This window comes from Otolemur garnettii, unplaced genomic scaffold, assembly GCF_000181295.1.
Source record: "Otolemur garnettii isolate 467f Iridium unplaced genomic scaffold, OtoGar3 scaffold00017, whole genome shotgun sequence".
Lineage (NCBI taxonomy): Eukaryota > Metazoa > Chordata > Mammalia > Primates > Galagidae > Otolemur > Otolemur garnettii.
The window spans coordinates 10,705,812-10,723,143 of NW_003852412.1; the positions used below are offsets into that span (position 1 = coordinate 10,705,812).

The following is a 17,332-nucleotide window of genomic DNA, read 5'->3' on the forward strand; positions in this document are numbered from 1 at the left end:
CCCTTGGTAGAGTGCGATGGCATCACAGCTCACAGCAACCTCCAACTCCTGGGCTTAGGTGATTCTCTTGCCTTAGCCTCCTGAGTAGCTGGGACTATAGGTGTCCGCCACAATGCCTGGCTATTTTTTGTTGCAGTTTGGCCAGGGCCAGGTTCCAACACATTGCCCTACCTACTGAGCCACAGGTGCTGCCCTGATTTTTTTTCTTCCCAAATTGCTTGAGTTCTTTGTAGATTCTGGTTATCAGTCTTTTTTTTTTATTTTTGAGACAGAGCCTCAAGCTGTCCCCCCTGGTTAGAGTGCCATAGCATCACAGCTCACAGCAGCCTTCAACCCCTGGGCTCAAGCGAGTCTCCTGCCTCAGCCTCCCAAGTAGCTGGGACCATAGGTGCCCGCCACAACACCTGGCTATTTTTTTGTTGCAGCTGTCATTGTTGTTTGGCGGGCCTGGGCTGGATTTGAACCCGCCACCTTAGGTGTATGTGGCTGACGCCTTAGCCACTTGAGCCACAGGTGCCGAGCCTATCAGTCCTTTATTAGATATATATCATGCAGATTTTTATTCTGTATGTTGTCTGTTTATTGATTGTGGTTTTGGCTGTGCAGAAACTTCTAAATTTGATCAAATCCCATTTGTTTATTTTTGTTGATGTGATTGCTTTTGAGGTCTTGATAAATTCTTTCTCTAGGCCAATAATCTGTAAGAGTCTTTCTGACACTTCCTTATAGAATTCTTATAGTTTCTTGCCTTAGGTTTAAGTCTTTTATCCATTGTGAATTAATTTTTGTGAGTGGTGAGGATCCTGTTTCAGTCTTTTACATGTGGCTGTCCGGTTTTCCTAGCACTATTTACTGACTAGAAATTCTTTTCCCCATTTTTTGTTTGCTTTGTGGAATAGCAGATGGGAAGATGAGCATGGTTTCATCTCTGGGTTCTCTATTTTGACCTGTAGTTAGTTCTATGTCTCTGTTTCTGTGCCAGTATCATGCTGTTTTTGGTTACTAGAGCCTTTTAGTATAACTTTAAGTCTGGTAAAGTGATGCTTCCTGATTTGTGCTTATTACGTGAGATTGTGTTGGCCATTTGTGGTCTTTTCTTGTTCCGTATGAAGCATAGAACTGTTTTTTTTTTTTAAACCTGCAAAAAAGAAAATGGAAATTTTTTTTTTCCTTTTTTTTTTTTGAGACGGAGCCTCAAGCTATCCCCCTGGGTAGAGTGCCATGGCATCACGATCACAGCAACCTCCAACTCCTGGGCTCCAGCAAGTCTCCTGCCTCAGCCTCCCAAGTAGCTGGGACTACAGGCGCCCACCACAACGCCTGGCCATTTTTTGGTTGCAGCCATCATTGTTGTTTGGTGGGCCCAGGCTGGGGATTTGAACCCGCCACCTTAGGTGTATGTGGCTGGCGCCTTAGCCGCTTGAGCCACAGGTGCCGAGCCAGACATTGGAATTTTTATGGGGATTGTGTTGAACCTGTAAATCACTTTGGGTAGTATAGCCACAGAATGGTGGTTTTTAACCAAAAAGGTGGCAGGGGCATGTGAGAGACAGGGCTCCAGAGTAACTGTGGACTTAAGTAAGCAGGAACTACACATTTCCTGAGGGTGAGTGTTGGTAATTTTTCCATATTGCTTAAGCCAGATGGGGGTCCAGCTTCAGCAAGTATGTTTTGCTTCAGCTAAGGTGAATCCATGAGTAGGCCGCTAGCTAATTTTTTTCTTAAGGCTGATCATTCTTCTACTTCCTGGTTGGAAATGAGCCAAGAATAAAATCAACAGTTTAAGTCCATTTAACCAAGTTGTTGTCTCTTAATGATCAGTTTGGAGCTTTTGTAGTAAGAGCAGTATGTGGAGTTCTCAGGATTACTTAACAGGGGAGAATTGGCTCTGGTAATCTAGGGAGATTGTGCCTCATGTCTAGTAGGAGTTGACTGGACCACAAGGGACAGACATTGTGTACACAGATCTAAGAAGGGGGGGGGGTACGGTTTTCTACCTTTTTCTGCCAGGTTAATCTCAAATAATGCTGATAATGACACATATAGTATATATGTTGGGTGCTGTTCTAAGCATGTCCTATGAATTGCCCAATGTAATCCTCAGAATACCTCTTTGAAGTTGAAGATATTATTCTTATTTTATAGGTTGGAAACTGAGGTACAGAAAGATTACCTAACTCAAGTAAGTAAGTACTTGGCCCAAGAACAGCTAGTAAGTGGCAGAGAGAAGGATTTGGATCCAGGCAACGTTGCTTCAGGGTTTGTGACCACCATACCTGTTGAATACAAACTAGAAAGTTAACTGTTGGTACTTGGTACTCTGGGTAAAGCATTGCACCATTTTATTAGTTTCTTTTTTGTTCCTACCATAACAAATGACTAATAATCAACTCAATCTAACCATTACCTTGGGAAAAGGAAGAATTTTAGACCTCCTAAATTTTTTGCACAGTAACTGCCTGATCTTGAATAATGAGTGCATTGTCAGGGAGAATCTGAGTTAGTGGGACCGAGTGGTGTCTGCTATTAAATTGGTCTCACCAAAAGCTGAGCTTGGTCCTCACCACAGCTGAGAGCTCATCACAAAAACAGAGGGAAGAAAAGAAGGAAGGATGTGGCTGATATCAAAGTAAGGCTCTGAAAGCCTCAGAAGGCAGAGGAGGCATGGTGGGGACTAACCCAGGGAGGGAAGGAGCAGAGTAAGAGCATCACAGTTGAGTAGCAGGTAACTGGTACTGAGAGTTTGCATCTGCTCTCAGTGACTTACGGTGTATTCAGCACATTCCGAATAAGGGAACTTGGAAGTGGGTGATCCTTTTTGGAGCAATTTCTTCCACATTTACATGACAGCCCCTGTAGGTTTGGCCAACAGTTAAGCAGAAAATAGTCTCATTTAGAAGTTCTTAATGGGACTGAATGACTGAGACATACGTTGATTCCAACATGATTTCTATAGCAACAGGATTTTCTGAACTAAATCCATAACTCATTTACGAATATCGACTTTCTGGTTTTTGCTTTGGCTGATAGAAAACACAGAACCCAAGTTAGGACTTCCCTTCAGAAGTTATGAAAGGCTCAGCCATCGTTTTCAGTGTATTTCTATCCCCATTTCTGCCTGTATTGTTCTGGTCTACTTTTATTTTCCCTTTACCCATTTTTTTTACTTTGTTTATATTTGTAAATCTTTTTCTCTAGCAGATTTCTGTAAACCTCCTCAAATATTTTTAGGAAGGAAGTGAGCTATAATTAGAATGTTTATTAAACAAGTGAGCACCTGGCTGCCTTTTTGGGGGAAGACACGGCTCAGCAGCCCAGAGCCCGGCTTTCTCTGTCATCTGCTACCACTCGGCTCTGGTTTTCTCTCTGAACTGAAGTAATGAAGTTGTAGTACCTATCTGGTGGCTTTATTAGGACAAAATGGGATACCAGATTTCAAGTCCTTAGCCCAGAACCTGGCACAAAGAGAGCACTCGGGGAAGGAAGAAGGACACGTCCTGTAGTGAGAAGACAGCAGTAGGGGATGCGTGCATGTGGGCTCCATGCAGCACTTCTCAACCTGTGCGTCCCAACCACTTTGAGAGTCGACCGACCCTTTCACAGGGGTCGCCTAAGACCATCGGAAAACACATATTTCCGATGGTCTTAGGAACTGAGACACTGCTCCTCTGCCCGTCTTCAGGCGGGTCCGCCCACATGCAGATACAACCACATAGGAGTACCCAAAACTGTATTACAGGGTGGAGGCATTAGGAAGGTTGAGAACCACTGCGAGGAAAGGAGAGCAGCGTGCGTGGAGGATCTTGAAGAATTCCATAGTCAGGGGTATCCAGCCTGGGGCCCGTGAGCTGCATACTGATTTTGTGAGGCCCTTTTTGCTTTCTGCCATGTCATGAAATGTAAGCACGGGCCTTTTTTTTCCTTCTTTTTTCTAATCAGCTTTTGTTAGTGTTTGTGTTTTTACTGTGTGGCCCAAGTCAACTCTTATTTTTGCAAATTACAGCAGAGAAAAAAAAAAAGGCTGGACACCCCCAGATTGAAGAGGCAGCAACAATGGAGCCTTTTCTGCTCCTTCCTCAGCGGTTCTTCCATCCGTGCTGACTCTCTCTAAGCCTGTGCGTGCCTTTCTTGCTATTTCTCTCTCTGCATTTGCTCCATCCATCCATCTGGAGCCTGTGCTCGCTCAGTTAAGCTCAGCCTTCTTTACTGACTCCAGCAGAATTGTAGGAGAGGCTCAGAACGTACAACCCTGGTGACCAAGACTATTCTGGGATACGGATTCTTCATTAAAATTTTATGGCTTGGTTTCCTTTCTCTTCTGCTTTATTTACTACCTTCTGTTATACATAAACTTTTGAAGTCTGAATAGCAAACAGCTGTTAACATTGCGATTGGAGAACCGCAATTTAAAATAAACTGGTTGGTTTATGATGACATGGAGAAATACTTATATAATGAAGTGAAAAGGCTGGATATGCTGAAGGGAATTTAGAACTTAGATTGTATGGGGAAAGAGTCTGGAAAGAAACGTGTCAAATTGTTAACAGTTGTTTAGATGGAATGTTTCCTGTTCTGTAGTCTTCATTTTCCCCAAAGAGACCAGTAATCATATTAAAATAAAAAACATATTACTTTCCACTTTATCCCTTTTGATTGTGAGAGGTGAAGTTCTTCCCCATCTGGACTTGACTGGCAATAAGCTAATACGTTCTCAGGTAGACCTTCCTGGTGCGATGAAATGAATTGCCAAGGGTCATCTTACTGGCCTTCCCTTTCTGCTACCTTTTTACCTGAGCCCATGAGCTCCATATCACCATCTGTGTCTCTGTATATGTACAGAGGAATGTGGGTTTTCCATGCATGCTGGGGTTAGAAGTTGGACTGAGTTTGAATTGGAAAATTTTGGATAACTTCATGGATCAGGTTCAGAGCAGGTTTTCCCATGGTCTGTGCCAGTATCCTCTCTGGATGCCCTCAAGTCACAAGATTAGAGTGTGACAGCTGAGTTCTGGGTTTCCTTCATCACCCTCCAGTCATTTTCAGTGAGCAGAATTTCGGTCAGCTGGCACATTACCAGCAAGGGCCAAATTAGACATAATTGCACATCAGTTTAACTTTAAGGTCTGTGGCTTAATGTGCTCTGCAGAAGCATGCCAGGCCTGGAGCTTTGTTCTCCCTGGGAATAGCGTGCCCCTGAAGAAAGGTTACAGTATAATTCATCATCCAAGCCCAGACACCTAGGAAAGGGGGATTCTCTATTACTTATTCTAAGGCACCAGTGTAAATTGGGCCAGATCTGGGCCAACCCAGACATACGGTCATCCTGCCCATAAAGATGAGTTTTTCTCTGTTCTGTGCAATGAGAATCTCTTTCTTAAACACTCTTTATAGCAACCTTTGGAGGAGAGGGGAAACCAAAACAGTTGCAAAGGACGCTGAGGCATTCCAGAAAAGGGGGAAGCAGAGTGTCTTTTCAGGAAAGTTGAGCTAAAAATAGAACATTGCCATTCAACAGTGGCTTGGGCTCTTCAAACACTGGGGCTTGTGCCATTGTTCCTTTTTTCTCAGCATTCCTTGTGAGTCCTGGCTCCTTTTTCTGTCTGTTATAAAGGAAGCAGTCTGTGTACTGAGTCTGCTGGGTGAAGCCCCTTTAATACACCAAGGGAACTGGACCAGGGGATGGCTAAGGCCCCCTCCAGCTCTCACAGCCCATGATTTTATAATAGATAACCTAAGGCCTGTGTTGCATGGGTAATGAGGAGGGACAAGTGGGGGCCCTTCTTGCTGAAAGGACAGGGCCCCTGCCCCTCTGTCCCTGGCTGTCACATACTCAATGGCAGGCTCTTCACTGAGCCAAGGAGCCAAGGGGGAAAACCGTGGAGTGCGGGAGTGCAGGCCTTTACCGGAAAGCTGGTTGTGTGGTGGGGTGTAGGTGTGTGATGGGGGTGGGCACTAAGGAGAAGAGAAAATAACAGAGTTAAGCCTGTAGGTCAGAGTCTCTCAACCTCAGTACTTTAGACTGGACAATTCTTGGTTGTGGGGGGCTGATGGATGTATTATCTCTGGCACACTTGAGTCCAGTTGAACCCCCTTCGTTTGTAACAAAATTAAATGTCTCCAAACACTGCCAAAGGTCCCCAGTTAAGAACCACTCTAGGTAAAGAAACGAAATTGTTTTCTGGACATTTCATTTTGTGTGGCTGTGTTTGGTCTGGCCTAGCTCCCACCTTAAGCCTTTATAATGCCATTTACTGGACCAATTAGTGTTTGTGACAGTGGGTGGTGATTTAAAATGAAATACCCTCGCTTTCATGCTCTCTGGAGTTGGCTTTGAAATAAAGTGAACTGAGCTCTCCCCACCACCCTTTAAGAGTGCATGAATAATGAGTTTTTTTTTCCCTGCTGGGAATAGGATTATGCTTGTTCCCACCCTTTAAAAACTATTTTTTCCCCAAATTTCTACCATGACTGGTGCTCCGGGTTTTATCCTTACAAAAACGTTCAGTTTTAAATGAGGGTTCTCTGGAACAGTGCTTCCCACACTTGAATGTATGTAAGTGTGAGGATTTGATTAAACTGCGGATTCTGCTCCAGCAGGTCTGGACTGGGCCCCAAGACTTTGCATGTCTAACAGGCTCCCAGGTGACACCGGTCTATAGGCCACACGTCAAGAAGTGAGCTCAAGTAAGGATGAACTCTTGACAAGTAAAAGAAAATTGGCAGATATGTCCGAAAGGATGATGTAATGCTCTGGGCAGGGGCAGCTTGAGGCTTTCAGCAATCTGTCGTTGGAGTCCGTGTGTGTGTGTGTGTGTGTGTGTGTGTGTGTGTGTGTGGTGACCCCTGAGCCTGTCTGCAGTCTTGCAGGCAGCCAGGCAGTGGGAGGACCAGTGCTTGCAACGACTTACTTGGCACTGGGAGGAGCAGTTTAACGGGGCAGCCCAAGACAGATGGCTGCACCCACCCCTCTATATGGGCACTGAAGGGCAAGCCAGCTCCAGAAAGGCAGCAAATTGGACTGTTTTAGACTCTGAGCTATTTGCTGGCTCTTTGGGTTTGATTTCAGCACGAATCCACAGAGGAGAGCCAGCCCCTTTGAAGGGCTTGGCAGACTGCTCTTGTTGCTCAGCTCTGCAAGGATGACGGGTAGCCGGGCACCTGCTCCCCTAGCTTGGGGCTCTCCCAGAGTATTGGGTGACATGAGGAGTCGTTTGTGCTGCTCTTGGTGCCCTGAAGCCTTTGTTGCTGCAGGTCTGCTGGGTACCAGGAAGAGAGAGGGTGTGGGGTTGTGGCAGGAGGGAGCGCTGAGTGAAGGGAGTAAAGTGTTTAATTGTGATGCAAAGGAATGTGTGGAGCCCAGGCACCCACTGTTCTGTGCTGGGAATTGGCTTTGGATTTTAATCTACAAGTGCAGCAGTGTCTATATATTGCTTATTTAACCTAAAAAAAGGTGTAGAAGTAAAAAAATGCCATGCTAGAAAAAAACCTGAAGAGAAGAGAAATTGTAAATCTTTAATCTTATTACCCCAGTGAAATCACTGTGAGCACGCAGGCATATTTTTTCCTAGTTTGTATTCCTTTCTGATTTTTTTTTTTTGAGACACAGTCTCCAGCTGTCACTTGGGTAGAGTATCATGATGTCATAGCTCACAGCAACCTTCAGCTTGAGCTCAAGCGATCTTCTTGCCTCAGTTTTTCTATTTTTAGGAGAGATGGGATCTCACTTTTGCTCAGGCTGGTCTTTTTTTTTTTTTGAGACGGAGCCTCAAGCTATCCCCTAGGTAGAGTGCCATGGCATCATACTCACAGCAACCTCCAATTCCTGGGCTCAAGCGAGTCTCCTGCCTCAGCCTCCCAAGTAGCTGGGACTACAGACGCCCACCACAACGCCTGGCCATTTTTTGGTTGCAACCATCATTGTTGTTTGGCGGGCCCGGGCTGGGGATTCGAACCCGCCACCTTAGGTGTATGTGGCTGGCGCCTTAGCCGCTTGAGCCACAGGTGCCGAGCCGCTCAGGCTGGTCTTGAACCTGAGTTCAGGCAATCCACCTGCCACAGCCTCCTAGAGAGCTAGGATTACAGGCAAGAGCCACCGTGCCCAATTTCTTTCTGCATTTTATTTATTTATTTAATTTTATTTTTTGAGATGGAGTCTCACTTTGTCACCTTTGGTAGAGTTCTATGGCATCATAGCTCACAGCAACCTCAAACTCTTGGGCTCAAGTGATTCTCTTGCCTCAGTCTCCCAAGTAGCTGGGATTACAGGTGCCCACCACAACGTCTGGCTCTAGAGACAGGGTCTCACTCTTGCTCAGGCTGGTCTCAAACTCTTGAGCTCAGGCAGTCCACCTGCTGTGGCCTCCCAGAGTGCTAGGATCACAGGCCCATCCTTTCTGTATTTTTGAAAAATGCATATCTGGTTGTGACCTATGATGCCATGGCACTCTACCCATGGCAACAGCTTGAGACTCTGTCTGAAAAAAAAAAAAAGAAAAGAAAACATGTCTGTTAAAACTAGCATTCCCATCACACTGATATAGGGTGTTACACTGTACCCTATAATTTTTTGAAATGACAATGTTAGCCTATGGAAGTCTTTGTGGGAGAAGGGGCTAGGAATCCTGACCAAATCTGTAACCTCAAATTCATCAAGTATTTTCATTTAAATGTATTTGCTCCAACTGAATGAAAAGAAACCCTCTACCCCTCTCCCCACTCACTTATGACTATTTCATTTACATAGAATTTTAGGGCATTTTTTACAGAAAAGTAAACATCTGTAGTCTGGGAAAGACAGGAGTTATAGTGGTTTAAAGATTAATTTGAGGTCTTACTTGAGACCTCAATGTCATTGGACTTTTATTTATTTACTTTATTTTTTGAGACAGAGTCTCCCTCTTTCACCCTGGGTAGAGTGCCCCAGTGCTGTGGTATCGTACATAGCTCATACCAACCTCAAACTCTTGGGCTTGAGCAATCCTCTTGCCTCAGCCTCCCAAGTAACTGGAAATACTGGTGCCTGCCACAACGTCTGGCTAGTATTTTTATTTTTAATAGAGATAGGGTCTTGCTTTTGCTCAGGCTGGTCTCAAACTCCTGAGTTCTGGTGGTCCATCCCCCTGGGCCTCCCAGAGTGCTAGGATTATAGCCGTGAGTCACTGCACCTAGCCTGGACTTCTCTTTATAGCTGAAAGTAGTAGGATTTGGGGTGTAGGCAGACCTATAGACACTGTTCAGTTTTATATTTACCAGGTGACACATCACCCCAAAACTTAGTGGAATACAACCACCATACTCTTATGCTCACATAGTCTTGGGGTTGGGAATTCAAACGGACACAGCGGGAATGGTTTGTCTCTGCTCCATTCACTGGACCAATTCATGAGCCTCAGATGGAAAGACTCAAACTTTTAAAATATAAGAGTTAATTTGGTTACTTTATAAAAATATAAAACCTATTTTATATTAAAGTATGAAATTAATTTGGTGCACATCTTCTGGGTTGTCATTGAACCTTTCTTCCCTTGTATTTTTCTTTCTTTTTTTTTATTAGATCATAATTGTGTACATTAATTCTATCATAGGATACAGTGTGTTGCTTCCATATAGTTTGAAAAACTCTCATCCAACTGGCTAACATAGCCATCATGTCTTTCTCATAATTGTTGTGTTAAGACATTTATATTTGACCTTTAGACAAATTCACATGCACCCTAATAGGATAAATCATAGGTGTGATCCCCACAATATCATTCTCTTCTTGTATTTTATTTTGTAAACAGGTATGGTGGGTGTGGAATGTGCACAGGTAGGCTCTGGACTGTTGGGTGTGCTCTATAGTTGCCACATTTAAGGAAATCTGTCTTGTTTTTTTGTTTCTCTGACGGTTTAGGGATAGGCTGTCTCCTCCTCGGTGGCAGCACAGTTCCTGGAATGTGTGGCAATTCCAAATGGTCTTTTTATAATGGCTTTAGTAGAAATTAAGAGTAGATGTACTCCTGTTGGGCTGAACCATTTAAGCTTGTATTATCTCCCAAATGGAATAAACTGTATTCATATAATCAGATTGAGGAAATTCAGAGAACTTAGAAAAAAAATTATAGCTTTAATCAAATTCAGATTGGTCTAATTCTGAGCTAATATGCTGGGGTGGGTTTTTTAGAGTACCATGTTCCCTCAAGCTAGTAGACAGGGTGGAAGGTCAGGTGGGGATCTGGATCTGAATTTTAAAGGTACTAGTCCCCTACTTACTTTCTGTAGTGTATAGTAACGGGATCATGTCTCATGGTTCAAACAATTATGTTATTTTAGTTAGTCTCGTAATAGGTAGTTAGAGAAACTTAACTGTGTCAGGGCCTGAGCTGTGCTCTGGCCTGGCAGTGAGTTAGTTAGCTGATACTTCCTGCCCTTATGGCATTTACCGTCTGTAGGACAGACAGAAACATAATAACAATAAGGGCCTATGAGAGGATTGGCTCACGGCAACTTTGAGGACACCTGGCTAGAGCCTCTGTTTGCCCCTTCTGAGCCACTGTGCTTGGTGCCCTTGGAGGCAGACCATTGCGGATCCCATGCGGGGTCCCTCATCCCCTGGCTTTTGGGAACTAGGAGCCAGGGCATTTTCCCTGCTCACGCCTTGCCCAGGCTGAGAAGTAGCGGTGGTGCAGAGATCCTCTGCTGAAAGCCATAGCTCCTGTACGGTGGTCCCCTGCCATGGCCGTAGCGGGATTCTGGTACCTAATACTCCTCAAAAAATTGCAACCACTTAAATTTTAGAAAGGCAAAAAAACTATCTTGTTCCTGCGGACCTAGGGGAGGCGATGACTGTCTGCGAGCTCCCAGGTACCATGCAGTCCTTCTAGTTGCCTTTATTCAGCGGTTCTCAACCTGTGGGTCGTGACCTTTAGGGGTCGAACAACCCTTTCACAGGGGTCGCCTAAGACCATCCTGCAATTCAGATATTTACATTACGGTTCATAACAGTAGCAAAGTTACAGTTATGAAGTAGCAACAGAAATAATTTTATGGTTGGAGTCATCACAACATGAGGAACTGTATTGAAGGGTTGCAGCATTAGGAAGGTTGAGAACCACTGCCTTAACTTCCTCATGTCTTGGTAAATAGTTCTGCCATTAAACTCTTTAACTTAGACCGTTTGAGTACTACTTCTTGCCTGCGCGGACCCTGGCTAGTTAGATAATAGACCATTTTACAAACGAGGGCGTTGTGGTGTAGATCGGTGGAGTATCAGAACTGGGTTTCAATCCACAGTATTTATGGCACAGCCTGATCCTTAACCTCAGTGCTTTGCTAGTTGCCTGCCGCACCAGGGGATTCTCAGTCACCCTCATGTTGAGAAGAAACATGAGGAAAAGGTTCCTTACTTGTTAGACATAGCTATGAAGTCAGGAGGCTGAAAAACAAACTGTTACAGATCATACATATTTCAGTAAAAAAACATCCTTCCAATCGACTTCTATGGCTCAGAGGTTGTTGTTACTTTCTCTTAATTGCCATCGGAATCATTTCGTAAGCCAGGCGAGGAAAAAATAATCAAGCCTTAATTTTCCCACTTATTCTGTGGGTTTGGCCCAGGTTGACTGCTGTTTGTTTGCAAACATCTGCTCCATCTTGAGTGCCTTGTTTAAGGATGTTTAAAGGAAATGCATCCTTGAGTTGAACGGCAAAGAGACACCTAAAGAGGTGCTCAGGAATGGCTGCCAAGTCGCAATGAACGTGGTGCTTCTGGGGCTATTTTGAAGGATGGAGTATTTATTTCTGTGTGTGATCTCTCCACTTACAAATACTGGAACCCAATCATGTTTCCTGAGTCTCACCTGAGTGCAGTTCTGACCTTGTATTCAATTCCTTGACCTGCAGAGGCTGGCCAGGATAATAGTACCTGAGGTCATGCTGTCCATTAGTGCCTTCTAACCAAAGCTGTCTCGAGGCAACATAGCCTCAGGGTTACGGGCTGGGCTGCTCTGTGCCAACCCAGAGCCCACAGATGACCACTCACTGTCCTTGGGCTCTGAGCCTTGGTTTCGTCATTTGATAAGTAGCACTTATAGAACCTACCTTCCACAGATTTTATGAAGATTTAATTAGTTGTGTAAGAGGCCCTGCCCTGCCCTCCCCTCCCCTCCACTCCGCTTCCCTTCCCTCTGGTCACTATGTCACCCTGGGGAGGGTGCTGTGGCTTCACAGCTCACAGCAACCTCAAACTCTTTGGCTTAAGCGATTCTCTTGCCTCAGCCTCTTAAGTAGCTGGGACTACAGGTGCCTACCACAAAGCTGGGTATTTTTTAGTTGTAGTTGTCATTGTTGTTGGACAGGCTGGGGCTGGATTCAAACCTGCCAGCTCTAGTGTATGTGTCTGGTGCCCTAGCCTCTGAGCTACAGGCACTAAACCAGAACAGGGTTTTTCAATCTTTTTTATCTCACAGCACACTTCAGCTTATAGTTAAACTTCCGTGGCACACTTAAATTATGTTGATCCAAAAAAAAAAAAGTCAAAAAATACACTTACTGTGCTTTGAACTTCTTTCAAAAACAATTTAATGATCTCTCAAAATTTTCATGGCACACCGGTTGAAAATCACTGGTTTAGAAGAATGCCTAGCTCAACTGTAAGGGGTCAGCAGGGGTTAAACTGCCTTTAGTTTTTTTCCCTCTCATCATCATCCTCCTCCCTTTGGTTTTCCCTTCTTCTGTGTAATCACATTCCTCTGTAGGTATTGTCTGTCACATGCAGTAAATTGTTTCCCCCCTGGAAAAAATGTAGAATTTACCAGATCCCTCTTGGCATTAGTCACTACCATTTATAGTGGACCGAACAGACAAGCATCCCTCTAGCATCAGCCATATAAAAAGTGGAAAAATTAAAGAAATTTTGAGTTCAGAAAGCAAGGATCAGAAATGTCCCAGTGGCATTAGTCACGTCTGCCTGGTGACTAGGATTTGCAGCAGACTGAAACAGTGGAATGGAGTTCAGGCCCTTGAGGAGTTGGGCAATAGCACCCAGCTCTCCCTGCTGTAACACCAGTAACCAGGAAAAGTTGTTCTGCCCACCAAATTGGGGTGGGGACCCTATACTAGGATGGAGACTATCCGTGGGAAGAAGGGAAGGAACTGACATGAAACTGGGACCCAGAGCCTGAATCACTTACAGATGAGGTTAGTGGACCTGTGTGATTCTCCCCCTGACCCAGGTGAGACATTAGCAGAAAGTTGTTAAGAGGCAGGAAGGTAGAAAAGGGAATTAGGCTCCAACGCCTTCATTGAAAATATACCTAACTTTGTTCCTCAGTTTTTCTGTGGAAGATGTACTTCTCTTCTTGTCCTTCCAATTAAAATGAGAATCTATGGTATGATTTTTTTTTTTACAAGTCTTAACTACTACTTCTTCTTCTTTTTTGTTTTTTAATGAATTTAATCGTTTATTAGCTGGCTGGAGGCGTTGCCTCAAGCCTGTAATCCTAGCACTCTGCAAGGCTGAGGCGGGAGGATTCCTTGAGTTCAGCAGTTCCAGACTAGCCAGAGCAAGAGCGAGACCCTGTCTCTACTGAAAATAGAAAAATTAGCTGGGCATTATGGTGGGTGCCTATAATCCCAACTACTTGGGAGGCTGAGATAAGAGAATCACTTGAACCCAAGAGTTTGAGGTTGCTCTGAGCTGTGACGCTGTGGCACTCTAGCCAGGGCAACAGAGTGAGACTCTGTCTCAAAAAAAAAAAAAAAAGTTTTTTAGCCATAGAAAAAAATTGATTTCTCAAAATCTATTCTTATTAAGTCCCCCATAAAACAGTGGGCTTAAAGAAAATTTCTTTCTCATGAACAGAAAATCACTATACTTTTGGTCCGAGATATGTTGGGTTTTTTCAACTTCTTCAGATGATAGATGGATGAAAATGAATCTATGAACAAGTGTCTTTGCCCCTGATATGCAACATAAATCCAAAAGCAGTGAATAGAAGACTCATAACCAATACTGGAACAGAGCCACCTTTGAGCCCAGGTGAATCTTCTGTTTTGAATTGCGGCAGGTCCCCAGTGCCTGCTGAGGTCCTATGGCCTGTGCTCCTTATTCTACAGCTAGCATTTTTTCTTTTCTGGACAGTGGATCCTGTGACCCAGGCAGCCACCGCTTTGCTGGGAGAGGCCCTGAAGAACCCCAATTCGTGCTACTGGGTGTCGGACCCGGAAGGCTGGAGGGTGGCAGGGTGCTGAAGTGGACATCCAGAAAGTTGCAGAGCTCTGAAGTCTTTTTTTTTTTTTTGAGACGGAGCCTCAAGCTATCCCCCTGGGTAGAGTGCCATGGCATCATGCTCACAGCAACCTCCAACTCCTGGGCTCAAGCGAGTCTCCTGCCTCAGCCTCCCAAGCAGCTGGGACTACAGGCGCCTGCCACAACGCCTGGCCATTTTTTGGTTGCAGCCATCATTGTTGTTTGGCGGGCCTGGGCTGGGGATTCGAACCCGCCACCTTAGGTGTATGTGGCTGGCGCCTTAGCTACTTGAGCCACAGGTGCCGAGCCTGAAGTCTTAACTTTTAGTAGTCTGAGCACATTTGCTTGAATGGAAATGGTATCACAATAAAACTAGGTTATAACATTTATAGTCTTTGTTATAACACAGACCTATGAATTGACTTAACCCATTGAATAGCTAAGGGAGTGAATAAGCTGTGTGTGGAATGGGCAGGGGAAGGAATATGGATCTTTTATTGCAGAAAGTAAGCCGACTGCATGGCACAGTTTTAGAGCCACAGGGCAAGCGTGAGAACACACTTGGCCTGGCACACCTCTCCTCCCTTACCCGAGTCACTACTCAGCTGTAGCCCCTCCTCCTTTTCTCTCTTAAATTTAAAGTCACCTAACAATGTGATACCTGGATTGAAGACCAGGTTTATTCTGCCTGAAGAGATGTACAGTGGAAGCCTCATATACAGTGTTCTGATTAGAAATTGTTTCTGGAAGGGGATGGAAAATGGAAATTCTTTTTACCCTATGAAGAAGGAAGTACCAGGATTTATCGTGGGAAAACATACACAAATAATTTATTTCATCTGGTTATAGAACCTGGCATATTCAATGACTAGAAGTGAGAGTAACAGTGGATTTACACACTTCAAAGTTCAACTTTGCTTATGTGTGTCTATGTATATATATGAGCAGAGTTGTATATGATAAGAACTTGGGTTTTAGACTCTGCACCCAGACTTTGGGCTGCTCGGTCCTGGGGCCTGGGGCGAGTTCCTAGTTGTCTGAGCAGTTCTCCTCTGTAAAATAGGGCTGTCTCTGTGGCAGGATTGTTGGGAAGATCAGTAGTTATGTGTCAGGCTGCTAGCACAGAGCCTAGTAAATTAAAAAATGACAGCTGCTATAGGACATGGCATTTCATGACTGAAACATATCCAGAGTTTTGTCAAAGAGCAGGTGTTCAGCTGCGGACATTATGGCTGAAGGTTTAGCAATTTTAGTTTTGTGAGATACTTGTAAAAAAATTTAATCTTTCCTTTTTCAAAGCTACGTTGGTGCATTTTTCTTATAATTTGAATATAGGAGTATAAATGAGGGAGCGAGGAAGGCTCTTCTTTATAATAGCAGAAGGAATGATAGTTAGAAAATCAATGGATACGAGTTTTATGGAAAAGGATATATATAGTCCTAAAGTGACTCCTCATCAGTTAGTTATTATAAGGGGGAAATAGTAAGTTTATAGTGGAGAAACCTAGCGTGCATCACTTTAACCAAGTGATTAAAATTAGCATCGCCCGTATGGAGCCAAACCAAGTTCACGTGCCTACTCATACCATGCTGTGAAAAGTGACAACCTGAGTTGTGTGGTGTGTTTACATGTAAAAAGTGCATAACCTGAACCTCATCATGAAGAAACATCAGCTATATCTAAATTGATGTACATTCTGCAAACTCACTGGTCAGTAATCTTTAAAAACATAAAGTCAAGGACAACAAAGGCTGACGCCACTTCCAGATTCAAGAAGGCCAGAGGCACATCTAAATGCATGGAACAAAGAGCCATAAAAACATTGCTGGGATAAGGGGTGGCACTTAAATGTGGACTAGATAATAGTGTTGTATCAATATTAAATTTCTTGATTTGGATAGTTGGACTGAGGTTATGTAATAGCAGGCTCTTGTTCTTAAACATAATGAAAGAGAATGTGCTTAAGAAAAGCCAAGACATTGCAGCCCACGGCTGGAGGAGCTCACATTCATCATTATGCCCTTAGCTCTATCTAGGGCACAGCTAGTCTGCTTTATTCTGGTCCTAATTTGACTTTGGGAGAGGTGTGTAGAATTCTGATAAGGGGAAGGCATTTTCTTTGAGCAGAGGTGAAATACTATGTATATTGTGATGTCTGCTCTCAGCCTTTTGCTTTTCTTTATTTTGCTTTGCTGTTCTTCTCTTTTTGGGGTGGACAGAGTCTCACTCTGTAGCCCAGGCTAGAGTTCTGTGTTGTCAGCTTAGCTTACAGCAACCTCAAACTCTGGAGGTTAAGCCATCCTCCTGCCTCAGCCTCCCGAGTCATTGAGACCGCAGGGATGTAACCGTACCCAGATAATTTTTTCTGTTTTCAGTAGAGATAGGATCTCATTCTTCTTCAGACTGGTCTCAACTGACTTCAAGCAGTCCTCCCCGCCTGAGCCTCCCAGAGTGCTAGGATTCCCGGCATAAGCCATCATGACTAGCAATGAAGAACTGATGAGAACTCATGGAGCAGTGTTTGAGACCTAGATGTGAACATTATTGATCATTGTTGTTAGTATTTTATTTAGATCTTTATTTTTTTTAATAATCCCCTGAGTGGTTGGCTGAGTTCCCTGAAAGTATTTCCCGATGTGTTGAGCTAATCTTAAGCCATTAATACTATTTAAAAAAAGATTGATTTAAAATTAGACCCTTGGCAGATGAACCGAGACCGAGAGGGTGGTTCCTGCCAGATCTAAACGTTCATCCCTGGCTTCCCGGGATGGGATTAGGGAATAGGGATAGGGTTCCTGGGAGAAGGCTCCTTCATAGACCATCATCTGTTTTATATACTTCTTAGAAGTAATAAGAAATATAAACACACAAAATATAAGAAAGCAAACTTAGGTTTTCTCTGGAATAGTTTAGCAATAGTTCTGTCTTGAAAAGAGAAGTAGACCAGAGAGATACCATTTCTGCTTTGAAACTCTTTGGTTCTGTGGCATTGGTTAAACAAGCTCAGTCTGATATATGTCTCTACATAGTGAGCTGTTTGGATGACCCTAAATACATTAGGGTGAAAACTGAGTGGTCAGGGTCTTTTTTTTTTTTTTTTTTTT

At 43.9% G+C, this 17,332-nt stretch overlaps 1 protein-coding gene and 1 pseudogene across 1 annotated transcript in view; one reads left to right on the forward strand and one right to left on the reverse strand.

Annotated features, from left to right (window-relative positions):
- Positions 1-17,332, forward strand: part of IQGAP2 (IQ motif containing GTPase activating protein 2) — a 319,224-nt gene that overhangs the window by 14,346 nt on the left and 287,546 nt on the right. The window lies entirely within an intron of this gene.
- On the reverse strand, positions 13,798-17,050 carry LOC111723917 (annotated as a pseudogene).